At 44.4% G+C, this 20,696-nt stretch overlaps 2 long non-coding RNA genes across 2 annotated transcripts; both read right to left on the reverse strand.

Moving 5' to 3' along the window:
* Positions 1 to 3,916: 3,916 nt before the first annotated feature.
* LOC123159868 (uncharacterized) lies at positions 3,917 to 5,511 on the reverse strand. The gene is made up of 2 exons (XR_006479896.1): positions 4,342 to 5,511; positions 3,917 to 4,160 (listed from the first exon to the last, which is right to left on the reverse strand). It is a non-coding gene; the product is annotated as an uncharacterized lncRNA (long non-coding RNA).
* Positions 5,512 to 6,115: 604 nt separating this feature from the next.
* Positions 6,116 to 7,065, reverse strand: LOC123159869 (uncharacterized). The gene is made up of 2 exons (XR_006479897.1): positions 6,412 to 7,065; positions 6,116 to 6,230 (listed from the first exon to the last, which is right to left on the reverse strand). It is a non-coding gene; the product is annotated as an uncharacterized lncRNA (long non-coding RNA).
* Between the last annotated feature and the right edge of the window lie 13,631 nt (positions 7,066 to 20,696).

Genomic DNA, 20,696 nt, shown 5'->3' on the forward strand with positions numbered 1-20,696 from the left:
TTCAACACTGTCTTTTCAGCTGTAAGAGGGTTAAATTTATTTGATAACAGTTGGATCTAACAGAGACGATCAGGAAGGCCATATGTCGAGACCGATCATGTTTTTTAAACTTGAATCAAATTACAGATGAGAACTCAGGGAAGAGTATTGGAGGTCTACATATACCCAAGCTTGTGATCGTGGCATCTTGGTACCTTTGGTGGCAATGTCGACAGCTAATAAAGAGTGCATTAGTACTGCCAGCAGATAGAACAACAACATCCATCAGAGCAATTGCCACCAATTTCTGGAGAGCAATTGAAAAGAAGGACGAAAGGAGGAAAACCAAAAAAGTGGTGCAAACCATTGCACGGCTTTATGAAAATTAATGTAGATGCTTTATTCCACGTAAAAGACTGATCAGGAGCAAGTGAGGCAGTCATCAAAGATGAATTGGGTTATTTTGTAGCCGCTGCAGCATGTTCGTTCCACATGTTTCTGATGTGGCCTCTCAGGAATGGTATTAATTTGGCAGCTCATGTGGGATGCTTGAGGATAGAAGTTGAGTCAGATTGTGAACTTGTGATTGATGCAGTAAAAGATACTTATAGATTCAATGGTTCCCAAGCAGCAACAATTATTGAATGCATTCAACTCTCTTGTGACTTCGGATAGGTGAAATTTTCATTATGCAACCGAGAAGCAAACAGTGTAGCAGATGCTTTGGCTAAACAAATATGCTGAAGAATTCTTCTGTTTGGGAAGATGACCCGCCTGATTTCATTTCTTCTTTGATTGTAAATGCCATTGCTATTGTTCGAGAAACAAAATCTTTACCCTGTCAAAAAATAATATTATTTCTCCCCAATTATTTGCTCATCATTGGAATTGTTCTCAAAGTTGATAAATTTACTCCATGCAAAAAACAAAAATATTGATCCGCTTGCACCTTCAATTAGTAACTTGGACCAAAGTGTCTGGTCTGAACTAAAGTGCCTCTTTCTAGATGCTTAAGAAATGACACTTCAGAATATGACCGACCGTTTCGTAAAGAAAACATGATCGACCATGATCTAGAAGCCCCTAAACCAAACCAAGTTCGCCAATTGGGACTGGAAAAATGATGCAAAAGGATGAACACACCAGAAGGGGAACTCAGATCCAAGCTGTATTTTGCGGCCATAGAATAAATCAAACAATGATCCAACTCATGTTCTTCAAGGTACCCATTTAGAAATTTCTTAACACTATCAATAGCTCCTAATCTAGATACTAAGAATGTGATTTGTATCCCTACTCTAATGTGTATTTGATCCTTTGAATCTACTTAACTATAGCAGTTGCGGTAGAGGAATGGTATTAGGAAGACATCTAGGAAAAAAAGTGATTGATTAAATTATTAAATGACTACATGGCGTTACGACTTTTTCTTCCCACTCTTTTGTTTGTTTTTCTTATCTTTCAAACTAACTAGATACTTGCTTTCCTTCGATCTCCACCGATGAGCCCGTGGATTCGCCTCCTCTCCGCCTGCTGCTCCGGCGGCTGGTGGCGGGGGCGGGTATTCCTGGTACCTCGTCTTAGATAGGTAGGGTTTTAGTTCTCGCAAGGACGGCACTCGGACGGATGGCGGCGCTTCTTCTTCAAGTCAGTCTTCCGGGCTCCGATCCTCCTCAAGTTTGTCCTTCAGAACAGATTAGACAGAGCTCCGATGTAGATTCCTGCCAGCTCCTCGGAGCGGCAAGGTTAGGGTTTCTCAACATGCGTACACAACAGCGAGATTTGGTGTTAGGGTTTCTCAACATGCGTACACAACTGCGGCTCCAGAATGCTGGTCCTTAGGGGCACGTGCATGAAGACCTCCCGGCTGTCATCGACAAGGTCAGGTCGGATCCGGTATTGGAGCAGCGACAGCGATGCGAGGCGGCTTGTTCAACCGGCGGCAATGGTCGTTCGGTTGTCCTTGGACCTCGATGTAATTTTTGTTATGTTTGGGTGCTTTGTATTTCTGATGAATCTTTATAATAAATCTGATATTTTCGCAAAAATAAAAACCTAACTAGATACTTAATTTCTGTTTATGTATTTGGATTGCTAAACTTCAGTCGACTAAGACTTAACAAAATCTCAGTCGATGCTATATTCATGAGATCTTATGTGGTGATTGATGCAAAATTTTCTATTTAATTTTTCTTTTTTTATATGTTATACATCATTTGACTGAGACTTGGTTAAGTCTCAATCGACTGAGATCTAGCCACACCCTTTATGTATTTTTAGGCTAAGGACATTTTTTCCATTGCAGCGCACAGGCATTTTTACTGGTTGGTAAAAGAGGAATTATAGAAACCGTTGGACATCTTGACGTATGAAGTTCTTAGCCACGGCTATCTCCTGAAGTCACACGCACGGCTTGAGCTTGACTGAGCTATGGACGGAACAGGCGGTTGTGGCTTGCCAATGGACGAGCGGGCTGGCGTTTTTATAGCCGGCGCGAGAGTGCGGGAAGCGGTCACATAATTCTGACTGTGTAGGTACTGCACCGTCGAATCAGATGCCGATCGTCGTGCACGAGAGCGTGTGGCGCTGTTGAGGTCGTGGGCGATCAGGGCACAACTCTACTGTTTACGTCCGTACCTTAGTGCATCCATGGTCATTGAATGCTATTGCTGCCTCATGGTAGCACCACGTACCGTGCTGTACCTGGATGGTTACAAGTCTCGCTGGACTTCTCCGCGTGGATGCACCGCGTACCTGCAGTCATGCATCCTTGGATTTAAAATATTTTTTCGGAGTGTGACACACTCACTTACGGCGCAGAAAATCAAATAGCATTTCAGCTTATAATTTGAGAGGGGGAGGCAGATAGGCACCGGGGAATAACAAGGTCGCTGTCCGGAATGAAAAGACGACATGTCTTGTTGTGCGCGCGTGCCCTGCCACTCATGGCATCGCCGGCTGGTAGCGGCCGACGTACCATTTCCGGATAGACGACGTCACGTGCCCGCAGATGGTCGTCCGGCCGTCGAGAATTTCTATGGACCCGGGTTAACGCGTCGCGGGCCAAGCCGCCCAAAGTAGCACGGCGGGCACATGTATGACTGGTCGTGTTAATCAATCCGCTGCCGCGCGCGCCTTTCTGTGGAGGCATGCGTACGAACGTAGATGCCCTCGCCAATGTATATCGTTTCGGTGATAGACATGTTTCTATTCTGGAATTATGCCATCCACCTTTCCACTATGACAACCCTTACTGATCTTCATTATCAGAAAAGGGCAATGCTAGCAAGCCTTTTTTTCACCGCTATCCTACCCTGTCACTCATTCCCTGGACGAGCACGGTTCGCTTCCGTTCGCTTAATAATGACGTGGCCGTGACATCCGTGTCCCGCTACATGATCACTGAGTCCGTCCGCACCTCCGAGCCCGTCCAGATGCAACCGGTGCTAAGCTAGCTTTGGTGTAGCTCCATTTACACCAACCTCTCCACACGTTAGTCCACTTTCGTGCACACCGCCACGGCATGGTAGATCGTAGTGCCGGAGTTCTAGCGAGGTTTGTGTGCTTAAACATGTGTGGATATTGTTGTGAGTAGCAGTAAAATGTGATGTTGCTTGTATGTAATCTTAATGTCTCGCGTGTTTTTGTTTAAGTCGTTTTTCTGCTTTTTTCTTTGGGCGTTCGCTGTCGCCTTATTTCCCCTTATGTGCTCCCATAGCCGTGATTATCTAGTAAATGTTCCTAGACAGTAATAGTGATTAACCTCTTTATGTAATGTCTATACTTATGTTCATTTCTGTAGAGTTGAGATCTGGTGTGCCCATTTTTTGTCCCTATTTCTATGCTTTCTAGATGGATTTCTTTGTTTCTTGATCATGTAAGATCAACGAGGACATTCCTTCGCTTATTGGAAGCCTATTTTTTTTCTATTTCGATGTCTGTTAAAATCCTATGAATCAATGAGAACCAGTTATCATACAAATGCAAACAACAAGTGACTAGGCTATGCCCAATTTTTTTTAATACACACAAAAAAGGTCAAATACACAGCAAATGCCATTCATCTGACATCATTCTTTGCTTTATTTAATTATTTCTCCATTATGAAAATGGTCTTACACTTAAGGCCTAGGTACTTGCCGCGGGTGGAGGTGGTAGCTTTATTTCTGGAACATGATAACCTGCAAAATTTCATTCTTCACATCATAATGATGAACATGAGAAATTATATAAAGTGTGTGTCTATATATATATATATATATATATATATATATATATATATATATATATATATATATATATATTTGTGTGTGTGTTTGTGTGTTTGTGTGTGTTTGCGCAAATATATGACAATATACCAACCTGCACAGTGAGTGCCTGTGTGCAACCAATTGCCGCATACATGTGTAGCCATGGCAAACTTGGCTAGACTGAGCAAAGTCAGTTCGTGAGCGGTGAACCGATCACAGACGCAGTGGATGTCTTTTGCATCTCTTATTGTATTGCAACATGCGCTATGGAGTGGCGGGTACTGGTCACCAAGTTTCTTTTCGATGTGATGCCAACAGTCTCGCATCACCTTTTTTTTATCAAGGAGGCAGTGATCTATGTCGTTGGCTGCTCGTGCATGGAGCGAACAAGAAGAGAGAGCCACAAGCACTAGGAAGCATAACACTCCAGCTACTTTTGCGTTGTTCATGATCTATGTTGTGTAGCACTATTGGTATGTGTTTATGCAGGACTTCTGTGCCACTCAGTCTCTATATATAGTGGTCATAGTGAAGCTTTTAGACTCCATTCTCTCATCAATCGCTTAATTGGACTCTTTTAACTAAGTGAGAGATATATGACTTGGATATGTTATAATCTAATGTTTGCACATTTATATCTTGTATAAAGTTGTTGGCAATGGATGTGGATGCAACCTATTAATTATTGGCAATGGAGTAGTTGATTTCGAACTCTTAACAGATATGTGTACATAATTTGGGTATGTTCATAATTAATGTAGGGACATGTGTGGTCCTTGTAGTATCACATCGATAGTAAAGGATACTTCTAATTAAATATAGCTAGGTGCATCCATTTCTTGTATCATATTGATGGTAACGGATATGTAGAAAAGCCTATTTATTTGTCTATCTATCTATATCTCTATCTCTATCACTATCTCTATCTCTATCTCTATCTCCATCTATCTATCTATCTATCTATCTACCTATCCATATCTATATCTATCTCTATCTCTATCTATATCTCTATCTCTATCTATCTATCTATCTATCTATCTATGTCTATATCTATCTGATACTAATAACGGACTCCCTACATATTAAAACATTAATCAGTGAAAACAAGAAATAGAAACCAGTGATTTTAGCTGGCCTGAATTACTACGATTACGATCTATTAATAAATCCCTTGGATATTTCAATTGAAAAACAGAACTTGGATCTCAATCAGGGGAAAAAAAGGAAAAGATATGATGCAATCTAAACAACCGTTCAGATTTGACACGGTAGCTGAGACGTCATGCAATTGTCAAAATCATGATCGTGTTTCTTTGTGACTAACCAAGATACGACCTGATTCGTATATCTCCAGCCAATTTGCAGTCCATCAATTATTCCATTGCCATCTCATGGCCTTGGCTTGGAGGAACTAGGCCACATGATAAAGCAGTCCCAATGTAATCTCTGTGACCTTCTCAGCATTCGCCATGCCTGTTCCTAGCCATGGATATCTGCCGGCACCAACCAGCACACAAACTGTAAGTAGAAAAGACAATCGAGGGTTATGGTTATAGGGATTTACACATAGTTTTCTTATCTTTTAGATACACTGAGGATGTTGTTACAGTGATGGAACATCCGTTTGGCTACCTATATGCTCAACATAGGGTGGTGCATATTTCATTCCATCAATAATTTAACGCACTAACCGACATGGAATCTTTCTTTGTCTTTTGTTCTTTTTTACATCCTCCGCTAGTTCTTGCAATCTTCTAAATAACTCACGTTCAGTTGGTAACTATTTGCTCATAGAGTTCTTTCATGATCAGTAGAAACTTGATATGTGTTGACACTGGCATTGGCGGCCCAAAATAAGAATATGAAAATGTTGCGTTAATTATTTCTCCATTATTCTTTGCTTTATTTAATTATTTCTCCATTATGAAAATGGTCTTACACTTAAGGCTTAGGTACTTGCCGCGGGTGGAGGTGGTAGCTTTATTTCTGGAACATGATAACCTGCAAAATTTCATTCTTCACATCATAATGATGAACATGAGAAATTATATAAAGTGTGTGTGTGTGTGTCTATATATATATATATATATATATATATATATATATATATATATATATATATTTGTGTGTGTGTGTTTGTGTGTTTGTGTGTGTTTGCGCAAATATATGACAATATACCAACCTGCACAGTGAGTGCCTGTGTGCAACCCATTGCCGCATACATGTGTAGCCATGGCAAACTTGGCTAGACTGAGCAAAGTCAGTTCGTGAGCGGTGAACCGATCACAGACGCAGTGGATGTCTTTTGCATCTCTTATTGTATTGCAACATGCGCTATGGAGTGGCGGGTACTGGTCACCAAGTTTCTTTTCGATGTGATGCCAACAGTCTCGCATCACCTTTTTTTTATCAAGGAGGCAGTGATCTATGTCGTTGGCTGCTCGTGCATGGAGCGAACAAGAAGAGAGAGCCACAAGGACTAGGAAGCATAACACTCCAGCTACTTTTGCGTTGTTCATGATCTATGTTGTGTAGCACTATTGGTATGTGTTTATGCAGGACTTATGTGCCACTCAGTCTCTATATATAGTGGTCATAGTGAAGCTTTTAGACTCCATTCGCTCATCAATCGCTTAATTGGACTCTTTTAACTAAGTGAGAGATATATGACTTGGATATGTTATAATCTAATGTTTGCACATTTAGATCTTGTATAAAGTTGTTGGCACTGGATGTGGATGCAACCTATTAATTATTGGCAATGGAGTAGTTGATTTCGAACTATTAACAGATATGTGTACATAATTTGGGTATGTTCATAATTAATGTAGGGACATGTGTGGTCCTTGTAGTATCACATCGATAGTAAAGGATACTTCTAATTAAATATAGCTAGGTGCATCCATTTCTTGTATCATATTGATGGTAACGGATATGTAGATAAGCCTATTTATTTGTCTATCTATCTATATCTCTATCTCTATCACTATCTCTATCTATCTATCTACCTATCTCTATCTCTATCTCTATCTCCATCTATCTATCTATCTATCTATCTACCTATCCATATCTATATCTATCTCTATCTCTATCTCTATCTCTATCTATCTATCTACCTATCTATCTATCTATGTCTATATCTATCTGATACTAATAACGGACTCCCTACATATTAAAACATTAATCAGTGAAAACAAGAAATAGAAACCAGTGATTTTAGCTGGCCTGAATTACTATGATTACGATCTATTAATAAATCCCTTGGATATTTCAATTGAAAAACAGAACTTGGATCTCAATCAGGGGAAAAAAAGGAAAAGATATGATGCAATCTAAACAACCGTTCAGATTTGACACGGTAGCTGAGACGTCATGCAATTGTCAAAATCATGATCGTGTTTCTTTGTGACTAACCAAGATACGACCTGATTCGTATATCTCCAGCCAATTTGCAGTCCATCAATTATTCCATTGCCATCTCATGGCCTTGGCTTGGAGGAACTAGGCCACATGGTAAAGCAGTCCCAATGTAATCTCTGTGACCTTCTCAGCATTCGCCATGTCTGTTCCTAGCCATGGATATCTGCCGGCACCAACCAGCACACAAACTGTAGGTAGAAAAGACGATCGAGGGTTATGGTTATAGGGATTTACACATAGTTTTCTTATCTTTTAGATCCCCTGAGGATGTTGTTACAGTGATGGAACATACGTTTGGCTACCTATATGCTCAACATAGGGTGGTGCATATTTGATTCCATCAATAATTTAACGCACTAACCGACATGGAATCTTTCTTTGTCTTTTGTTCTTTTTTACATCCTCCGCTAGTTCTTGCAATCTTCTAAATAACTCACGTTCAGTTGGTAACTGTTTGTTCATAGAGTTCTTTCATGATCAGTAGAAACTTGATGTGTGTTGACACTGGCATTGTCAGCCCAAAATAAGAATATGAAAATGTTGCGTTAAACTTCTCTCCTTACAATCGATCCTCATATTTGCGCCTTGGGGGTGATCTTGGTTTCTTTGCATGATTTGGCCGATAAGCATTCTTGTCTTCACTCTTCTTTTGGTATTTATTAAATAGTTCAGCGAATGTGATTTTTAATCTCTTACACTTGCGCTTATTTTGGCCTTTGTTTTCTTTTTGTTTGCTTTGATCGATCATTGGAGTTTCTTGTTGCCCCCCAGTCCTTAGCGTCTTCATTGTAGCTTCATAGAATTTTCACCCTCAAGAATATTCCCATTGTGCTCTTAAAAGATTTTCCTACCTGAAAGCTTAATCCCATTTTCTGCAGTTTTTACCTTCTCATGTTTAAATAGACCAGCATGAAGCAGCCGATGCAAAAACTGTTTACCATCAAAACCAATTAGAATAGACTGGTCATCTCTTGGTGTCTCAACAAATTTGAACTGTCCTTATCAATGGTCGATTTAACTATTTGATGAAACATATTGCAATCCTCGAAATTATGTTTGAACGAATGATGCAATCTGCATCACATTCGTCCTTGGTTTGATGGCTTGACATGGTGATCATGAATTCTAATGTAATTATTTTTCAGCAACAACTCAAATATTTGATCACACATGCTTGTATTGAAGATAACCTTTTATTTTCTAGACGATCTTGTTGTGAGAATGGCTTTAGAGGTAAGCACACGAATGGTTCAGATTTGGAATCTCCCCGTTCGGCTATGAATTTTCTTTTGCATTATTTTTCCGTGTCATTGGATAATATATTATACTAGCATCGGTTTTCTCAAAAGAATCTAAACTTGACATTATGTTTCTGAAATTAAAATAGTTAGAACAACATGTATCAATTGAGACGAAAATCATGCCAAGTAAGAAATAAGGAAAGCTACCCAACTAGATATGAACTTTAGATAAAGCAATGAGGAAAGCCTTGGCTGTAACAATAAGTCACTCTCGGTCTTTATAAATGGCGCAATGGGTTGACCAGTTTGCTCTATAACAATTTTATCGCTTACAAGTAAATTACCCTTCTTCACTGGTCTTTCAAAATTACTTATTAGGATTTTTTTTTCTAATAGATGCATCAACAATAAAGTTGTGACCAAATATGAAAACAAGTAAATTACTTGATAGACATACCTATTCAAATTTGTTGAGAGAGCATGATGGTGGTGTGACTTGAACAATATCTTGCTCCGTCTTTGGATGGCTCCCCAATGCCTTTTCATCATATTCTTTATTCTTGATTCCGTGCATTATTACATAGAAGATCTGTGTCGGCCGAGATTTTTCGGCTACTTGTTCTTGTCCTCGAGACTTGTCAATTTCTACGGCACGGAACTCATAGGCCAGGAAGTAGGTTCCATCAACTTTAAAAAAAATCAGGCACGACAAAAACTGGATGCACTTCGTGTACAAAACAGACAATCTCTTTGGAAGTATCAGGGTTTCGAACGAAAACTCATCTGTTACAAAGGGATTTCATTTGTTCAAATGTAACTGTAGTGCAATTCTACATCGTCAAGGCATCATCATAATAGTTGTTGATAGAAAGTCTTGACTTTTTCTTCGCTTATGTTCTTTGCTTATTGCGCCGTAATCATGGATAATATTCATCGTTTAACAGGGTGCTTGGGTCAGCCTTGACTTTGAAGGGAGGAATTTGATGAAACTTTTCATAATCTTCAGACACATTTGTCTTGCCCTCCAATCCCATCATGTCTCTTTTCCTGAAAGAACTATGTGGCGCTTTGGCTCATCGTATGATGTATCCGCTTCCTTATCTTTTCTTTTTCTCGATTTGGTAGACATGTCCTTCACATAGAGAACCTGCGCCACATCATTGGCTAGGACGAATGGCTCATTTATGTACCCTAGATTGTTCAGATCCACTGTTGTCATTCTGTACTGTGGGTCTACATGTACCCCGCCTCCTGACAGATTGACCCATTTGCACTTAAACAAAGGGACCTTAATATCATATCCATAGTCAAGTTCCCATATGTCCACTATGTAACCATAATATGTGTCCTTTTCCCTCTTGGTTGCTGCATCAAAGCGGACACCACTGTTTTGGTTGGTTCTCTTTTGATCTTGGGTGATCGTGTAAAATGTATTCCCATTTATCTCGTACCCTTTGCAAGTCATTACAGTCGAACATGGTTCCCTGGCTAACGAGTACAGGTCATCAGAAACAGTGTTGTTACACCTGAGACGTGATTGGAACCAACTACCGAAACTCCTGATGTGTTCACATGTAATCCAGTCGTCACACTGGTCCGGGTGTTTGGAGCACAGAATGTTCTTGTGTTAATCGACATACGGGGTCACCAAGGTAGAATTCTGTAGAACCGTGTAGTGTGCTTGAGACCAAGAATGCCCGTCCCTACATATTATTGAGTCCCTTCCTATGGTGCCTTTTCCACCCGGTCTCCCCTCATACCGCAATTGAGGGAGACCTATCTTCTTAAGGTCAGGAATGAAGTCAACACAAAACCCAATGACATCCTCTTTTTGATGGCCCATGGAGATGCTTCCTTATGGCCTAGCGCGGTTACGGACATATTTCTTTAGGACTCCCATGAACTTCTCAAAGGGGAACATATCACTACTAGAATCAGGGATTTTGCCATCTGCCAGATCTTTGCCGTCTGCTTGTGGACGTCAAAGAAGGTCTTTGCCATCAGCTACCAAACAACAGACGGCAAAGAACTGGCAGACGGCAAAGAAGGTCTTTGCCATGTGTCATTTCTTTGCCGTCAGCTGGCAGATGGCAAAGAATCTTTGCCATCTGTTAGTGGACGGCAAAGAGGTGCCACCGGATGCCTGTAGACTGCAATGGTCCACCCCACTCTTTGTCGTCTGCTCGCGGACGGCAAAGATTCTTTGCCATCTGCTGGCGGACGGCAAAGAGGGGGCTATCTTTTTTTTTGCGGTAAAAAAACCGTTGCCCCACCTCCTCTATCTCTATCCCCTCCCTCTCCGCCCCTATCTCTCTGCCCCACCCCTCTCTCTCTCTCCCACTCGTCTCTCCCTCTCCCTCCCCCGAGAAGCTACGCCGGCCGATTCCGGCGGGATTCGACGATGCCCACCCCACAGCCAAGATCCTCCCGACCCCGCCTTCCTCGACCCCGCTCCACTGCGCCCCCTCGCCTCCTCCCGCCGGTGCGTGCTGCCACCTCACCGGACCCCAGGAGCCCCGCCGCCTCATGCTGCCGCCTGCGCCGCGTCGCGCGCCGCCGCCTTCCCACAAGCTCGCCGCCCCGCCGCGGAAGCCTCGTCGCCGGTTGCCCCGACCTCGAGATCTGCCTCCGCCATGGGAGCCGAGCACCGAGCTCCGATGTGCCCCGCCCGCCATGGGAGATCTGAGGCCGACCAGGAGGTGGGGACGGGGCACTGGTGGGCCCTGGGGATTTGCGCGGTGGTGCTGCTCTGGCTCGCCGCGGCCGCAACCGAAGATCCCGATCCCGATGAGCTCGAGCGTGCGTGAGTCCCGCTCCTCCGCCCTATTTTTTCCGTGCCTGCTTGCTTGCTCTGTATGTGGCTCAGTACTGTCGATTGCTGGATGTGCATTTAGGTTCGGTCGCCGTGAGGATCCTCCGACGGTGCTGGATGTGTCGTGGCGCGGTGGTGCCCCTGGGTGGCACCTCCGTGCTGTGGTGCCCCTGGGTGGCACCTCCGTGCTGTGGTGCCCCTGGTTGGCGCCTTCGTGCCCGTGCTCTCACTGGCGCCGCCGTTGTGGTGCTCTCTGGCTAGCTCCGACTTGTTGTGGTGGTGTTGGTTGTGATGTTGGTCACACCATAGTGATGGTGTGGCTGCAACCTGCTTCGGCTACAACTCCTCTTGGTGAGCTTGTCCTTGCTCCCCTCCTGATCTCTCTAACGCATAGCTGTAGCATTTGATCTTGTTGGATGTGAGGCTCTATTAGCTGTGGTTAGCTGCTGTAGATGAGCATCAACTTGTATTGGAGCTCTCTGTGATGGATTCTTGCTGTGTCAGAGTTTTGGTCAGTGACCATCTATGTGTATTTGTGAAGTATATATACTCCTGTACTGCTCTGTTCTGTGTATTTGATCCTGGAGTTGTTACTTTGGTCAGTAACTTTAGTCATGAACAGATACTCACTTGTTCGTAGTTATTTTACTTCTAATACTGATATGAACAGATACCACTTGGTTTGGCTATTCCTATTTGTCTCTTTCTAATAGCCTATGAACATATGCTATACTTGGTTTTGGCTGTTACTTTCCTAGTCTTCTTCTGATAAGATAGATACTACATCTGATTTGGGCAGTGATGCTGGTCTGACCCCCCCTCTCTTAGGCTTAATTTACATGTGGCTATCCCTGTGTTGTGATGAACTAGCCTTGGCACTTCCAGGCTGTCTGAGCACATAATCCCTCAAGTATACCTTGAGGTCTTCTGTACCTCTCCTTAATGGTTACCTATTCTAAGCTGCTTGTGGCTGGATGTGTTGGGACTTGGTTTGGTTGGCTGGTTGTGCTGTATATCTCCTCCTGGAGCTTTGTTTTTGGCGTTGCACAATGACATGTACCTATTGTCACTGGACAAAACTGATTGTGGTGATGAAGTCTAATCTTTGGCTTTAATCACTAGTTTTTAGTTGGCTTAATTCCTGGAGCTAGTACTGATAGTGGTCTTTGTGTTGGCATTTAACTAACTCCTAATTGTGGTGGCTTCTTGATTGGGTCCTTGGCTGGTTCTCTCCTTTGGCTCTTTGGTATTGGTTTACTCTATTTGGCTTTCTAATTAAGATCACTTTGAAAATCAGGATCTTAACTAAGATTATCTTGATCTCAAGTACTGGTTCCTACAGCATTGCATTTCACCAAGTGAAATGCTACATTTCTACTCCTAACCCATTCTCTCTTTCTTAGTGTTTTTGTTATGCAGGTTGGTAGAAAAGAAGAAGATCCAGAGAAGATCTTAGTAATAAGATAGTTTTTAGGGAAATAGATATTTAGTTTTAGATCATTCCTTGTAATATTTGTTGGATATGTGTTCATGGATATGTGTTGGATATATATGTGTTCATGACTATATATTGATAACATGTGTTGGATATATATGTATTCATGAGTATTGGTAATATGTGTTGGATATGCTATATTATATATATATATATATATATATATATATGTGTGTGTGTGTGTGTGTGTGTGTGTGTTTGATTTTCTATGAAAATGAATTGATATAAGAAGAAACAGAATTAATGCCTATTTGGTCTCTTTGCCATCTGCCAGCAGATGGCAAAGAGCCTGCAGTCTTTGCCGTCTGCCAGCAGATGGCAAAGAGCCATGACATTTGCCGTCTGCCAGCAGATGGCAAAGAGCCATGCCCTTTGTCGTCAGCCACTGATGGCAAAGGCCCCTTTGCCGTCCGCCAACAAAAGCAGACGGCAAAGTAGCTCTTTACCGGCCCTTTCTTTGCCGTCCGTGGCGGACGGCAAAGACCTTTGCCGTCCGCCATTCATGCCTTTGACGTCCGCCTTGGCGGATGGCAAAGTAGCTGATTCCTGTAGTGTATTATCCCTCTACTCACCCACACCTCCTGTTATTTTCCGGCGACGGCGGCAGAACCAGTCAACCTTCATACTCCACACCGCGTGAGCAGCCACTATCGTGTCTTCTCTGGCTCCATGTCGTTCCCTTTGTAGGCCTCGCCGTCGTCCACCGCCCTGGTGCTCTCGACGCGGCGTGGTCAACGTGGTCAACGAACGACTTCCATCGGAAGTGGACTGTACATGGAGAGGCTGGCAGCTGGGTCCATGGCCGCACACAAGGAAATGCATCCTTATTACGCGCAAAATAATAATTCCTTCCCCTGACATCTGGGACCCACGAGAAGGGCCTCTATATTTTTCACGAAAAAACCCTCCCCCCGCTGACAAGTCGGACCCACCAGCTATATCTTCGCATGCAAGGAAGTGCCTCCTTATTGCGCACAAAAAAATGAATACCCCCTGCCAGCTGCGACCTACCATAGTGGGAGGCTGACTTGTGGGCCTACTAAGTTGACGGGGACGGAGGGCTTTGTCAACTTAGTCAATATGAACGATTCTTGCTCTAGTGACCATACGATGTCCATCCAATGGCCATAGGGCTTCTTCAACCTCTGGTCTTCTTGCTCCAGCCGCCCAAACCAGCACCGGTCGTGCCGCATGCTCCTGCCTCCCGTGGCCGTTTGTGATGTCACGGAGGCCTCACCCACACCCCTTGTTATTCTGCGGCGACGGCAGCCTCACACCGCAGCCGAAACAGTGAACCCTCGTACTCCACTCCGCGTGGGCTTCCACTGCCACGTCTTCCTCGGCTCTGCGTTGTCCGCTTCCTATGCCTTTCTGTCGTCCACCGCCCTGGTGCTCTTGGCGCGGCGTGGTCGACGTGGTCAAGGAACAACTTCTATCGGAAGAGTACTGTACATGGAGAGGCATACAGCTGGGTCCACGGCAGCCACCAGGAAGGGCCTCCTTATTATGCGCAAAATAATTATTCCTCCACCTGACGGCAGGGACCCACTGGACGGGCCACGGTATTTCATGAAAAAAAGTTCCCCCCCGACTGCTGGGACCCACCAGCTACATCTTCGCACGCAAGGAAGTGCGTTCCGGCAAAAAAAACGATTCGCCCCCTTGACTGTTGGGACCCACCAGCTACATCTTTGCACGCAAGAAAGTGCCTGGCAGTCAGGACCCACCTAGACGAAGCGTACGTAGCTTTGTCATTCTGGTCAGGAACGTGTATGTACATACTGGTCGATCGGTCTGTCTGTAGGCTGCAGCGATGAACCGTGGCCGTGCAAGGAAGGTAGGGCACGTGTCGTAGTAGAGGCGCACATGTAGCATGTACACGTACGTACAGCGGCTAGGGTGCAAGAAAGTAAATACGTCCAAGTACGTACATACGGGTGGGGTCTCAAACGCCTACTTGCGCATATGTACGGTCAAGGCTCGTGTACATGGCTGTGTTGGAACGGAGAAACTGCGTCATCATCGTGTTCATGGAGAGGCGACCGGCTGGGTCGGAACGGAATGTGTCATCGTGTTCGTCGGGAGGGCTTGGATGGAAACGCCGATGGAAACGAGGCATGGCGTACCGCAGAACAGATAAAACGGCCTTGTGTTCGACCGGCCACGGTCGAAACGGGATCATGTTCATCAAGACAGGTCTAGCGTACCGCAAAACGGAGGAAACGGACTTATGTTGGACCTCCTACGGTCGAAACGGGGTCCTGTTGATCGGGAGGGGTGTGGTGTACCGCAAAACAGAGGAAACGGACTTGTGTTGGAGCGCTACGGTCGAAACAGGGGTCCTGTTCATCGGGAGGGGTGTGGCATACCGGAAAACGGGACTCCACGGGATACTGTTCATCTCCACCGTCGACCTCCTCCAGCCTCCACGGGCTACTGTTCATCCGCTGTCGACCTCCTCCAGCCTCCACCTATGACTGTTCATCCACGGGCTCCTGTTCACCCAGCCTCCACCGCACTCCTCCACCGGCTGATGTTCAACCAGCTTCTCCACGGGGTCCTGTTCAACCACCCCTCCACGGGCTACTGTTCATCTAGCCCTACACCGGCTACTGTTCAACCAGCCCTCCACGGGGTCGTCCTGTTCATCCAGCCCTCCACGGGGTCCTGTTCATCCACCCCCAACCGGCTCGACCGGGGTCCTGTTCATCCAGAGGCAACACCACAGGGTCCTGTTCATCCATCCCCACCGAGAACTGTTCATCCAACCCCCCCCCCCACAACGCTCGCTGTTCATCACGGGAAGGAGGTAGCAGGGTTCGATCGGCTTCAGTTAGCAGCTCTAGCGAAGGAATCACTCGGGTTCAGTTAACAGTAAGGGATCGATCGCTCGGGTTCAGTATCGTAGCTAGTGCGATCGCTCGGGTTCAGTTAGAGCCCAACGCCTTGCTCGGGTTCAGTTAGAGCCCAATGCCTCGCACACACACGCGTGCGTGTACGAGAGAAACGCGCATCGCTCGGCCCCTGACCACCCACCGTAACCGGGAACACCCCGAAATTTTCCTCGCCCTCGCTTCTACCATGGTTTTTTCCGTCATGGACGGCCTAAAGAATGTCATGCAGCTGCGTCTCCGGCCCGCCCAGGACGAAAAGCCCATTTTCTGTCATGATTTTTTGTCATAGAAGTAGGAGCCGACCACATCTATTATGATACCGGATTTTGTCACAATTATCATCATAGAAGTGGCATAAGCATGAAAAAAATTGTTCGGCCCAAAATGTCACAGATGTGTCTTTTTTTTGTAGTGAAAGTCTAGTACATTCTCAGTTTGATCTGCTTATCATAGGGAATGGAAGCATAAATTTGGACAACATATGCATGCGGAGGATGGCCAAGGTCGAGCAAATCCTATCCCCATTTGGGATGACATCTAGAAACCTAAAGTGCCGGCTAGTATAACATGGGATCCTTCCCTGAAAGGGTGTACTAGCAAACAGACATGTTTTAACACAAGCACAATGTCCGGTCTGCTTGAGGGGAACTGATGATATTCAACACTGTCTTTTCAGCTGTAAGAGGGTTAAATTTATTTGATAACAGCTGGATCTAACAGAGACGATCAGGAAGGCCATATGTCGAGACCGATCATGTTTTTTAAACTTGAATCAAATTACAGATGAGAACTCAGGGAAGAGTATTGGAGGTCTACATATACCCAAGCTTGTGATCGTGGCATCTTGGTACCTTTGGTGGCAATGTCGACAGCTAATAAAGAGTGCATTAGTACTGCCAGCAGATAGAACAACAACATCCATCAGAGCAATTGCCACCAATTTCTGGAGAGCAATTGAAAAGAAGGACGAAAGGAGGAAAACCAAAAAAGTGGTGCAAACCATTGCACGGCTTTATGAAAATTAATGTAGATGCTTTATTCCACGTAAAAGACTGATCAGGAGCAAGTGAGGCAGTCATCAAAGATGAATTGGGTTATTTTGTAGCCGCTGCAGCATGTTCGTTCCACATGTTTCTGATGTGGCCTCTCAGGAATGGTATTAATTTGGCAGCTCATGTGGGATGCTTGAGGATAGAAGTTGAGTCAGATTGTGAACTTGTGATTGATGCAGTAAAAGATACTTATAGATTCAATGGTTCCCAAGCAGCAACAATTATTGAATGCATTCAACTCTCTTGTGACATCGGATAGGTGAAATTTTCATTATGCAACCGAGAAGCAAACAGTGTAGCAGATGCTTTGGCTAAACAAATATGCTAAAGAATTCTTCTGTTTGGGAAGATGACCCGCCTGATTTCATTTCTTCTTTGATTGTAAATGCCATTGCTATTGTTCGAGAAACAAAATCTTTACCCTGTCAAAAAATAATATTATTTCTCCCCAATTATTTGCTCATCATTGGAATTGTTCTCAAAGTTGATAAATTTACTCCATGCAAAAAACAAAAATATTGATCCGCTTGCACCTTCAATTAGTAACTTGGACCAAAGTGTCTGGTCTGAACTAAAGTGCCTTTTTCTAGATGCTTAAGAAATGACACTTCAGAATATGACCGACCGTTTCGTAAAGAAAACATGATCGACCATGATCTAGAAGCCCCTAAACCAAACCAAGTTCGCCAATTGGGACTGGAAAAATGATGCAAAAGAATGAACACACCAGAAGGGGAACTCAGATCCAAGCTGTATTTTGCGGCCATAGAATAAATCAAACAATGATCCAACTCATGTTCTTCAAGGTACCCATTTAGAAATTTCTTAACACTATCAATAGCTCCTAATCTGGATACTAAGAATGTGATTTGTATCCCTACTCTAATGTGTATTTGATCCTTTGAATCTACTTAACTATAGCAGTTGCGGTAGAGGAATGGTATTAGGAAGACATCTAGGAGAAAAAGTGATTGATTAAATTATTAAATGACTACATGGCGTTACGACTTTTTCTTCCCACTCTTTTGTTTGTTTTTCTTATCTTTCAAACTAACTAGATACTTGCTTTCCTTCGATCTTCACCGATGAGCCCGTGGATTCGCCTCCTCTCCGCCTGCTGCTCCGGCGGCTGGTGGCGGGGGCGGGTATTCCTGGTACCTCGTCTTAGATAGGTAGGGTTTTAGTTCTCGCAAGGACGGCACTCGGACGGATGGCGGCGCTTCTTCTTCAAGTCAGTCTTCCGGGCTCCGATCCTCCTCAAGTTCGTCCTTCAGAACAGATTAGACAGAGCTCCGATGTAGATTCCTGCCAGCTCCTCGGAGCGGCAAGGTTAGGGTTTCTCAACATGCGTACACAACAGCGAGATTTGGTGTTAGGGTTTCTCAACATGCGTACACAACTGCGGCTCCAGAATGCTGGTCCTTAGGGGCACGTGCATGAAGACCTCCCGGCTGTCATCGACAAGGTCAGGTCGGATCCGGTATTGGAGCAGCGACAGCGATGCGAGGCGGCTTGTTCAACCGGCGGCAATGGTCGTTCGGTTGTCCTTGGACCTCGATGTAATTTTTGTTATGTTTGGGTGCTTTGTATTTCTGATGAATCTTTATAATAAATCTGATATTTTCGCAAAAATAAAAACCTAACTAGATACTTAATTTCTGTTTATGTATTTGGATTGCTAAACTTCAGTCAACTAAGACTTAACAAAATCTCAGTCGATGCTATATTCATGAGATCTTATGTGGTGATTGATGCAAAATTTTCTATTTAATTTTTCTTTTTTTATATGTTATATCATTTGACTGAGACTTGGTTAAGTCTCAATCGACTGAGATCTAGCCACACCCTTTATGTATTTTTAGGCTAAGGGCATTTTTTCCATTGCAGCGCACAGGCATTTTTACTGGTTGGTAAAAGAGGAATTATAGAAACCGTTGGACATCTTGACGTATGAAGTTCTTAGCCACGGCTATCTCCTGAAGTCACACGCACGGCTTGAGCTTGACTGAGCTATGGACGGAACAGGCGGGCGTGGCTTGCCAATGGACGAGCGGGCTGGCGTTTTTATAGCCGGCGCGAGAGTGCGGGAAGCGGTCACATAATTCTGACTGTGTAGGTACTGCACCGTCGAATCAGATGCCGATCGTCGTGCACGAGAGCGTGTGGCGCTGTTGAGGTCGTGGGCGATCAGGGCACAACTCTACTGTTTACGTCCGTACCTTAGTGCATCCATGGTCATTGAATGCTATTGCTGCCTCATGGTAGCACCACGTACCGTGCTGTACCTGGATGGTTACAAGTCTCGCTGGACTTCTCCGCGTGGATGCACTGCGTACCTGCAGTCATGCATCCTTGGATTTAAAATATTTTTTCGGAGTGTGACACACTCACTTACGGCGCAGAAAATCAAATAGCATTTCAGCTTATAATTTGAGAGGGGGAGGCAGATAGGCACCGGGGAATAACAAGGTCGCTGTCCGGAATGAAAAGACGACATGTCTTGTTGTGCGCGCGTGCCCTGCCACTCATGGCATCGCCGGCTGGTAGCGGCCGACGTACCATTTCCGGATAGACGACGTCACGTGCCCGCAGATGGTCGTCCGGCCGTCGAGAATTTCTATGGACCCGGGTTAACGCGTCGCGGGCCAAGCCGCCCAAAGTAGCACGGCGGGCACATGTATGACTGGTCGTGTTAATCAATCCGCTGCCGCGCGTGCCTTTCTGTGGAGGCATGCGTACGAACGTAGATGCCCTCGCCAATGTATATCGTTTCGGTGATAGACATGTTTCTATTCTGGAATTATGCCATCCACCTTTCCACTATGACAACCCTTACTGATCTTCATTATCAGAAAAGGGCAATGCCAGCAAGCCTTTTTTTCACCGCTATCCTACCCTGTCACTCATTCCCTGGACGAGCACGGTTCGCTTCCGTTCGCTTAATGATGACGTGGCCGTGACATCCGTGTCCCGCTACATGATCACTGAGTCCGTCCGCACCTCCGAGCCCGTCCAGATGCAACCGGTGCTAAGCTAGCTTTGGTGTAGCTCCATTTACACCAACCTCTCCACACGTTGGTCCACTTTCGTGCACACCGCCACGGCATGGTAGATCGTAGTGCCGGAGTTCTAGCGAGGTTTGTGTGCTTAAACATGTGTGGATATTGTTGTGAGTAGCAGTAAAATGTGATGTTGCTTGTATGTAATCTTAATGTCTCGCGTGTTTTTGTTTAAGTCGTTTTTCTGCTTTTTTCTTTGGGCGTTCGCTGTCGCCTTATTTCCCCTTATGTGCTCCCATAGCCGTGATTATCTAGTAAATATTCCTAGACAGTAATAGTGATTAACCTCTTTATGTAATGTCTATACTTATGTTCATTTCTGTAGAGTTGAGATCTGGTGTGCCCATTTTTTGTCCCTATTTCTATGCTTTCTAGATGGATTTCTTTGTTTCTTGATCATGTAAGATCAACGAGGACATTCCTTCGCATATTGGAAGCCTATTTTTTTTTTCTATTTCGATGTCTGTTAAAATCCTATGAATCAATGAGAACCA

The sequence above is a fragment of the Triticum aestivum genome, chromosome 7B (genome assembly GCF_018294505.1).
Source record: "Triticum aestivum cultivar Chinese Spring chromosome 7B, IWGSC CS RefSeq v2.1, whole genome shotgun sequence".
NCBI lineage: Eukaryota > Viridiplantae > Streptophyta > Magnoliopsida > Poales > Poaceae > Triticum > Triticum aestivum.